Consider the following 8,026-nt stretch of genomic DNA (forward strand, 5'->3'; position numbering starts at 1 on the left):
TGTGGACCCAGTACTCAAGTCCAGAATGTTCTTGGCCCCTGCACTGTCCTGCCCACCCACACCTGCCAGTCTCAATGTCACCCACCCTGGCTGCCTTCATAAGACTGCCCCAGCCCTGCCCCTCGACGGGCACCGAGGCTATTCCCACTTATCCTCCTTTACGATTTCCTGCAGTGAATTTCCCAGGCAGACCTCCTCCGCCCATGAACCAGGGTTTCTGGATTAGGCACTGTGTGGTCCCTGATGAGTCACTGCACCGCTGTGCATCTGTTTCCTCCTCTGAAAAATGGGTATATGTCAGCCTGACTCCACAGGGTCACTCTGAAGACAAGGGCATCTGGCCCCTTATCATTCAAACATCCTCTTCCAGCCTTCCCTCACTCCAGCAAATGGCACCTCCAGACCCACGCTGACTTGGAGCCAAACCCCTGGGGCCGCTTCCTGGGTCCAAAGCCCACCCAGCAGCTGACTGCTGCTCTCCATCCCACAGCCACGGCCCAGTCCAGGGCCCCATCCTCCCCCCACACGCACCCCCGCCTCCTCGGGGGTCCCTGGGACGCCTGTCCTAGCCCCAAAAGGCCACTCCATGTCAGCCAGAGCCAGCTCTTCAGACAGGACCATGGGGAGCCCTACAGATGCCCGTCCCGGCGGCCACTGTGTCTAGCACAGGCTCCTCCCCGACAGACCTCCACCTGCCTGAGTCCCCTCACCACAACCCCAGGCACGCAGGCTCACCCTGGTTCCAGTGACACGGAGCTATGAGATCATGGTGGGCTGAAATCAACAGACCAGGGGTTCCCAACCCAGGTGACTGCCCCCAGGGGACGCTGGGCAGTGTCCAAGGACACCTGTGGTCGTCACGACTGGGGGAGCTCCTGGCATGGAGTGAGTGGGGGCAGGGATGCCGCTAAGCAGCCTGCAGTGGCCGGGACCGCCCCACCTGGGATGTCCACAGGGCCTGCGGAAGACCCTGCAGTAGAGAGCCATCGGCTCTTCCTCTCACAGCTCCCCAGAAGCTCTGGGACCAATCATCCCCATGGGGCTGGCTCTGGGATCAATACTGTGTCTCCAGCCCCCCGGAAGCCCCTGGTGCTCCTGCAGCCATCTTCCTTCCCTCCACCCATCAACTGCCATCCTGCCTGTAAAGCCAGGCCCCGCTTTGCCTCTTCTGTGCGGCACAGGAAGGGGACAGTGCACTCATGAGACCCCCCACCCTGCCTGTGAGATCGGTCCTGGTGTCGGTGACACCTGTCCATCACTCACTTCTGTTGCTGGGCAACGCTCCATCCCATGAAGATGCCAGGATTTACTCGGAGCTTCTAGGCTGCTTCTAGCTCGGACAACCGCAAATAATGCCGTGAACACATGTCTCTCTTGTTTTATGTATTTTTTTCTTTTCTTTTTTCTTTTTTTTTGAGACAGTTTTACTCTTGTCGCCAGGCTGGAATGCAATGGCGTGATCTTGACTCACCACAATCTCTGCCTCTCGGGCTCACACCATTCTCCTGCATCAGCCTCCCGAGCAGCTGGGATTACAGGTGCCCGCCACCATGCCCAGCTAATTTTTGTATTTTTAGTAGAGACAGGGTTTCTCCATGTTGGTCAGGCTGGTCTCGAACTCCCGACCTCAAGTGATCTGCCCGCCTTGGCCTCCCAAAGTGCTGGGATTACAGGCGTGAGCCACCGCGCCCGGCCTCTTATTTTTGACACAGGGTCTCAGTCTGTGCTCAGGCTGGAGTGTGCAGTGACGTGATCACAGAAAGGAAACCTCAGGGCAGAGAGTTGGGACTTCACATACGGTGGCCAGGAAGGCCCCTGAAGAGGTGAAACGTTAGCAAAGGCCTGAAGGAAGTGAGGACCTCTAAGGGATGCCCAGCTGTGCAGACATCTACGGGATGTCTGGGGAGGGCACCGCTGTGCAAGGGCCCTGGGACAGGACCGCACCTGGCGAGGCGGAGGAGCAGTGAGGAGGCCAGGGTGGCTGCCACAGGGTGAGGAGGGGAGAGCAGGAGGAGGGAGGGCGGGGCTGACTCAGCAGGTCGTGAAGGGCCCTGAGGACACGGAGAGGACACAGGGTTTTACCCTGAGCAAGGTGGGAGCCACGGAGGCCTCTGCTGGAGCAGAGGAGGGCACGGCCTGACTTGGTTTACCCTGAGCAAGGTGGGAGCCACGGAGGCCTCTGCTGGAGCAGAGGAGGGCACGGCCTGACTTGGTTTACCCTGAGCAAGGTGGGAGCCACGGAGGCCTCTGCTGGAGCAGAGGAGGCCATGGCCTGACTTGGGTCTGAAGGAATCGACTTCGGGTAGGAATGTGGGGGTAGGGAAGCCCGGGGGAGGCAACCACACCAGCCCGGGTGGGCACCACGGGGCCTGCGCTGGGGGCTGCCGTGGGATGGTCAGGGGCAGGTGGGTTCTGGGCCTGTCTTGGAGGCAGAACTCACAAGATTTTCTCAGACACTGTGGGGTGGACGGGAGTGAGAGCAGGGAGGGTCCTGAAAGGCCGGATGCGACCTCAACCTGGAGGAAGACCTGCTGACCTGCTTAGTTGTTTATGGAAGGTCACTGCCGTGCTCTACCATGTAACACACATACACACACATGCAGGCGCACGTTTACACCACGTGGGTGCACACGCAGACGAGGCACACACAGGCAGGCGCGGGTACACACACACGCCCGCACAGCACACAGGCAGGTGAGCACACACATGCGTGCACACATAGGAACACAAAGAGGCAGGAGCCGAGCATGCCGGAGCCCCGTGGCGCCCTGGGCATCCCAAACACCGCCTGCGCAGACAGATGCACAGTGAGCACCTGCTGAGCCGGCGAGTGGAACGAAGCTCTACAATAGTCCAGATGACGGACGTGACTGCTGTGGCTGCTGCTGATCCAAGTCCCGCTGTTGTCTTCTCTAGAGACGAGGTCTCACTCTGCCATCCCGGCTGGCGCCATCACAGCTCGCTGATGGTGGAGAAGGATGATCAGAGGATGATGGGAATGAGGCAGCCCCGACCTCCTGGGGTTAGCGATCCTCCCACCTCAGCCCCCTGAAGCACCGGGAGGGCAGGTGTGAGCCACGGTGCCAGCCCCAAGTTCCCGCCATTCTTTCCTAAAACACATCCTTGGGCTGCAGACGAGGCTGCGGCAGCTGGGAAGCAGCTCCCAGGAGCCCGGGTTCCTCCGACGGCCTGCTGTTTCTGTGTCCCTGGCACACAGCACAGCAGGAGGGGGAGGCCAGGTGTTTGTGGGTGCTGCTGCCGGCCCGTCCAGGGTCAGCTCGTGCCCCCAGCCTCCGCGATCTGCCACTCCCCACTTCCCAGAGGCTGCTCACTGCTGTCCTTTGTCCGGCGGCCAGCCCCGACTCAGACTCACGTGCCATGGGGCTGCCCACCCCTTTGTTCCCAGGAGACGCTAACAAGGAAGGCTTGTTCTTCCCGCGAGGACACAGAGAACCTGCCAGCTCCCCTCCATCCTCATCCAGAGAGAGCCTGCTGTCCCCGTGGGACAGTGAGGACAGGACCAGCTCTCAGGCTCTGCTGGGCACCCAGCCCATGCCTGGCAAGTCCTCATGTTACAGACGAGGACACCGAAGCTCAGAGGAAGGAAGGGCTTGTATTCTGAGGATTTGGGGGGCTGGAGAGGGGTCCTTGTGGGCTCTGCTGTAGCCTGCAAGGTCCTACACGCCCAGGCCCTTCCTGCCGTCTCTGGCTGCGTTGGTCCCTCCAGACTCAGCCTCTGCACTCACCGTACATTCTGCCTGGTACACCCGGTCCAACTCCCTTCCCCTACGGGAAGGCCTTGATCAAATCTCTCCACCTCCAAGATCTTCCTTGGAACTGATTGATTGATTGATTGATTGTTGTTTCTTGTTGTAGTCTTGCTCTGTCGCCCAGGCTGGAGGGTAGGGGCGCAATCTCAGCTCACTGCAACCTCCACCTCGTGGGTTCAAGCGATTCTCCTGCCTCAGCCTCCCGAGTAGCTGGGATTACAGGCACCCATCACCACACCCAGCTAATTTTTGTATTTTTTAATAGAGATGGGGCCGGGAGCGGTGGCTCACGCCTGTAATCCCAGCACTTTGGGAGGCCGAGGCGAGCAGATCACGAGGTCAGGAGATGGAGACCATCCTGGCTAACATGGTGAAACCTCGTCTCTACTAAAAATACAAAAAATTAGCCAGGTGTGGTGACAGGCGCCTGTAGTCCCAGCTACATGGGAGGCTGAGGCAGAAGAATGACGTGAACCTGGGAGGCAGAGCTTGCAGTGAGCCGAGATCGTGCCACTGCACTCCAGCCTGGGCAGCAGAGCGAGACTCCGTCTCAAAAAAAAAGAAAAAGAAAAAAGAAAAGAAATAGAGATGGGGTTTCACCATGTTGGCCAGGCTGGTCTCAAACTCCTGACCTCAAGTGATCTGCCCACCTCAGCCTCCCAAAGTGCTGGGATTACAGGCGTGAGCCACCATGCCTGGCCTATCAGGACCACAGATTTGATACTGCAACCTGCCTATCGTCATGCTGCCTGCCCCCTTCCCTGCCTTTTCCTTCTTCCCAGCAGCACTTTCCATGCCTCACCTATTGCAGCAGGGCTGGAGCTGATCATGCCAGCTCCTGGGCCCACTGTGAAGTTCGCAGCGATCTGTGAGCTGGCTGGCTCACACTGGCAGCCAAGATGGGAGTCTTTACAATACGAGGTGGCGTGCGCTGCAAGTGAGGGCGTTTTGCCCCATTTCTCTGCACAGCACTGCCTCAGTATTATGCCCGGGGTTTATGGCATGACTAGCCCGGCTCCTGGTCTCTCTTCCCTGCTGCTCACTGGAATGGAAGCTCCTTCGGACTGAGGTCAGCCCACTTTGCACTCTGCTGTCTCCTTGGCACTTAAAACAGCGCTTGGCATACCGCAGGCACTCAATAAAGATGTGCTGGCCAGACGCATGACGTGTGCCTGTGGTCCCAACACTTTGGGAGGCCGAGGCAGGAGGATCACTGGAACTCGGGAGGTGGAGATCACGCCACTGCTCTCCAGCCTGGGCCACAGAGTGAGACTGTGTCAAAATAACAAGCATGAGGCAGGGGGGGATCAGCTGAGGTCAGGAGTTTGAGACCAGCCTGCCCAACATGGCGAAACTCTGTTAAGGGAGGAGACCACCCCTCATATTTTCTCATGCCCAATTTCTGCCTCCAAAGACAGAAGAAGTAAAAACTAAAAGGCAGAAATGAAATCCACAGGCACACAGCCCGGTGCCACGCCCTGGGCCTGGTTAAAGATCGACCCCTGACCTAACTGGTCATGTTATCTACAGATTCCATGTACATAGAAAAGCACTGTGAAAATCCCTGTCCTGTTCTGTTCCCATCACCGGTGCATGCAGCCCCCAGTCACGTACCCCCTGCTTGTTCAATAGATCACGACCCTCTCACACGCACCCCGAGTTGTGAGCCCTTAAAAGGGACAGGAATTGCTCACTCGGGGAGCTCAGCTCTTGAGACTGGAGTCTTGCCCACGGCCCCGGCCGAATAAACCCCTTCCTTCTTTAACTCGGTGTCTGAAGAGTTTTGTCTGCGGCTCTTCCTGCTACACTATCTACTAAAAATACAAAAAAAAAAGGCCGGGCGTGGTGGCGCGTGCCTGTAATCCCAGCTACTCCGGAGACTGAGGCAGAAGAATCACTTGAACCTGGGAGGCAGAGGTTGCGGTGAGCTGAGATCGCACCACTGGACTCCAGCCTGGGCGACAGAGGGAGACTCTGTCTCAAAAAAAAAAAGGCCGGCCGAGCGCGGTGGCTCACGCTTGTAATCCCAGCACTTTGGGAGGCCGAGGCGGGCGGATCACGAGGTCAGGAGATCGAGACCACGGTGAAACCCTGTCTCTACTAAAAATACAAAAAAAAAAAATTAGCCGGGCGTGCTGGCGGGCGCCTGTAGTCCCAGCTACTCGGAGAGGCTGAGGCAGGAGAATGGCGTGAACCCGGGAGGCGGAGGTTGCGGTGAGGCGAGATCGCGCCGCTGCACTCCAGCCTGGGCGACAGAGCGAGACTCCGTTAATAAGTAAATCTGTGTGGAACTAACGAGCGCCCTCGTCCCTCGCGCTGCTGGGACTGACGTCCGGGCGCCCCCAACACAGCCACGGCCTCCCGGTGACCCAGACCCCGCGGAGCCGGCCGGAAGCCCGGCAACCCCTAATCCAGAATCCGCGTCCCGGAACCTGGATCCCCGACCCGGCCGTGCGGCCCCGACCCCCGCAGCGAGCCCAGCGCCGGGGAACAGGACCCGGCTTCCCAGTCTCCGCCCGGGAACGCGAGACGCCCGGGGACGACAGGCTCCCTGGGTGAACGGCCAGGCCTCCCCGGACCAGCGCGCCCGGCGACTTGCAGCGGGGACGCCCCCTCGGCCGCCCCGTGCCAGGCCCTACGCAAGGGCAGCCGGGGCGCCCCGCAGTGAGAACACGAGGAGACCGACCACGTGGCGCTGCAGCCGCCAGGACTTCCGCGCCGCCCGCCCCGAGCCCTCATCAGCCCGCCGCGAACTTGCGGGACCGCGGGCTAGAGCGGCCCCGCCGGCGCGCAAAGCCTTGTGGGCCACACGCCCCGGCGCCCTGCGCCCCGCGGCATGGCGGGAGTTGTGGTCCAGCTGCGGCGGCGGCGCGGGGGCTGCCGGGAGCTGTGCGCGGGGCGGGTGCGGGCGCTGTAGCTGGGCCCGGGAGCTGCACCCGCGGAAAAGGAGGGGGAGTGGCTGGTCCGCTGCGCCCCGCGGGTCTAGAAGGTTGTCAGCAGGGACAGCGGCTGAGTGCTGAGCGCGACCCTGACCGGGAGCCCCTACCCTTGACCCACCCTCGCAGGCCGAGCCCCGACCCCCGACCCGCCCTCGCAGCCCGACCCCCGAGCCCCGACCCGCCCTCCCAGCCCGTGGCCCATCGGCCCGGCTGTGGACGCAGAGCCCCGGCCCCGTTCCCTGCCCGGACGCCCCAGACCGGCCCCCCACCCTCCCGGCAGAGCCGAGGGCCTTGACCCAGCCCTCATCCTCCCCGACCGTGCTCGATCCAGCCCGGGTGGCCTACGCCCAAAACAGGCTCCCCGGGGCCGTCGGGCCTGGGGGTGACCGTGCCCGGCCCCTGCGCTCCCCTCTTACTGCCAGGCCCGTCCTCCCGTCCCCTCCGCCCGCGGTTTCCCACACCCGGGTCCCGACACGCCTGGCACCGGCCCAGGCCATCCTCGGGTGGGGCCGGCAGCGTCCCACCTCCCCGCAGCTCCAAGCCAGGATCGCCCCCTTCCCGGTCGTGACAACCACAGATGGCCCCAGATGCCAGGTTACGGTTAGTGCCTCCTGGGGGCGGGATTACGGCCAGGGGAGAACCACCCTCCTAACCCCTTAGGAACCGCAGGGGCGGAGAGCGCGCTCGGGATGTCCAGCGCTCAGCGCGGGTTGGATGGAGATTGGAGAGCGAGTCGTCCTCAGAGGCCGCAGGCCTGCAGGGGAGAACCCTCCCAGCCAGCAGGCTGCGGCTCTGCCTGAACCCCAGGCCTGGGGAGCGCCCCGACCCAGGGCGAACACCCGCATTTGGCCCCTGCCCGGTGCTGAGAGAGGCCAGAGCGGCGTCCCCAGAAGTGGAGCGGGAGCCCCAGGTCCAGCGGCCACGGTAGAAAGAAGAAAAGAAATGGATGGTAATAAGTAAAATAAATCGTATGAAACATAAAATAAGGCCGGGCGCGGGGGCTCACGCCTGTAATCCCAGGACTGTGGGAGGCCGAGGCAGGTGGAGCACCTGAGGTCAGGAGTTTGAGACCAGCCTGGCCAACGTGGCAAAACCTCGTCTCTACTAAAAATACAAAAATTAGCCGGGCGTGGTGACGCATGCCTGTGGTCCCAGCTACTTGGAAGGCTGACACAGTAGAATCACTTGAACCGGTGAGGTGGAGGTTGCAGTGAGCCGAGATCGCACCACTGCACTCCAGCCTGGGGGACAAGAGCGAAACTCCAGCTCAAAACAAAACAAAACAAGAAACATAAAACAAAGATGTATCTTTATCTT

The 8,026-nt window shown here is 61.2% G+C and overlaps 1 long non-coding RNA gene across 1 annotated transcript; it reads right to left on the minus strand.

Moving 5' to 3' along the window:
• Window positions 1-1,066: 1,066 nt before the first annotated feature.
• On the minus strand, window positions 1,067-6,774 carry LOC134732868 (uncharacterized). The gene is made up of 3 exons (XR_010116390.1): window positions 4,573-6,774; window positions 3,747-3,895; window positions 1,067-2,962 (listed from the first exon to the last, which is right to left on the minus strand). It is a non-coding gene; the product is annotated as an uncharacterized lncRNA (long non-coding RNA).
• Window positions 6,775-8,026: the final 1,252 nt, after the last annotated feature.

The sequence above is a fragment of the Symphalangus syndactylus genome, chromosome 17, assembly GCF_028878055.3.
Source record: "Symphalangus syndactylus isolate Jambi chromosome 17, NHGRI_mSymSyn1-v2.1_pri, whole genome shotgun sequence".
Taxonomy (NCBI): domain Eukaryota; kingdom Metazoa; phylum Chordata; class Mammalia; order Primates; family Hylobatidae; genus Symphalangus; species Symphalangus syndactylus.